General features: G+C 40.6%; 1 pseudogene; it reads left to right on the top strand.

Annotated features, from left to right (window-relative positions):
* Positions 1–931: 931 nt before the first annotated feature.
* LOC140194322 (U2 spliceosomal RNA) lies at positions 932–1,103 on the top strand (annotated as a pseudogene).
* The last annotated feature ends 589 nt before the right edge of the window (positions 1,104–1,692 follow it).

Here is a 1,692-nt window from a genome sequence, read left to right as displayed (position 1 = left end):
CCCCCACATTCTTCTAAATTTCAGTGAGTACAGGTCCGAAGCTGCCAAACGCTCCTCATATATTAACCCCTTCATTCTCAGAATCATCTTCGTGAACCTCCTCTGGATTCCCTCCAATGACAACACATCTTTTGTGAGATATGAGGCCCAAAACTATTGAGAATACTCTAAGTGCCTTATAAAGACTCAGCATTATCTCTGTGTTTTTATATTCTGTTCCCCTTGAAATAAATGTCAACATTGCATTTGCCTTCTTTACCACAGACTCAACCTGTAAATCAAACTTCTGGAGTCTTGCACGAGGAATCCTAAATCCCTCTGTACCTCTGATGTTTGAACCTTCTCTCCATTTAGATAATAGTCTGCACTATTGTTCCTTTTACCAAAATACATTATCATACATTTCGCAACACTGTGGTCCATCTGCCACTTTTTGCCCATTCTTCCAATTTGTCTAAACCCTGCTGCAATCGCATTGCTTCCTCAGCACCTATCTTTGTATCATCTGCAAACTTTGCCACAAGGCTATCAACTTCATTATCCAAATCATTGACAATCAATGTGAAAAGCAGCGATCTCAATACTGATCCCTGAGGAACATAACTAGCCTCCGGCAGCCAACAAGAAAAGGCCCCTTTTATTCCCATTCACTGCCTTCTGCCTGTCAGCTATTCTGCTATTCATAACAGTATCTTTACTGTAACGCCATAGGATTTTATTTTGTTAAGCAGCCTTATGTGTAGTGCCTTATCAAACTCCTTCTGAAAATCCAAGTAAATGACATCCGCTGCCTCTCCTTTGTCCACCCTGCTTGTTACTTCCTCGAAGAAATTTGTCAGGTAAGATTTCCCTTCACAGAAACCATGCTGCCTTTAACTTATTTTATCATTAATGTCCAAGTACCTTGAGACATCTTCAGTAATAGACTCCAATCGCTTCTCGGCCTTTTGGCTAAGATCAAGTGTAGTAATAGACTGCAACACTTTCCCAACCACTGAGATTAGGCTACTGGCCAATAATTTCCTTTCCTTTGCCTTCCTCCCTTCTTCAAGAGTGGAGTGACATTTCCAATTTCCAGTCCTCTGGGATCATGCCAGAATCAAGTGATTCTTGAAAGATCATGACCAATGCATCCGTTATCTCTTCTGCAACCTCTCTCAGGACTCTGGGATGTAATCCATCTGCCCAGATGACTTATACACCTTAAGAGCTTGTGCTTGTCTAGCACTTTTTCCTTTGTAATAGCAATGGTACTCACTCCTGCTCCCTGACACTCACAGAGTTCTGACCTTTACTGTGGAAGTGTCTTCCACAGTAAAGACTGAAGCAAAGTACTTATCAAGTTCATCTGCCATTTCTTTGTGATGCGACTTAGCAGATACAAATTTTGTTCTGTCAGCAGACAGGTCCCAATCTCAGTCGTGGCAATTCCAATGAAGCCATGCCAACATAAAAAAAATTGATGACTTATACCTTGTTTCACCAGTAGAAACAGTGTTGCATGGACTTTTATCAATAATCTAGTTAGCACTATCTCCTTCCTGTTTTACTGAGTGATGCATTTGTGCTTACTAAGTTTGAATGTTAAATGGCTTTGCAAAATGCAGGCTGAATATAACAGCAGCTTTGCTGATCTTCACATAAAACATGCTGAGAGGACGCAGAGTACAAAATGCAAACTATAAGTTTTTA

This window comes from Mobula birostris, chromosome 2, assembly GCF_030028105.1.
Source record: "Mobula birostris isolate sMobBir1 chromosome 2, sMobBir1.hap1, whole genome shotgun sequence".
Taxonomy (NCBI): Eukaryota; Metazoa; Chordata; class Chondrichthyes; order Myliobatiformes; family Myliobatidae; genus Mobula; species Mobula birostris.
The sequence above is the reverse complement of the archived record's forward strand: the minus strand, read 5'-3'. Positions and strand labels throughout refer to the sequence as shown.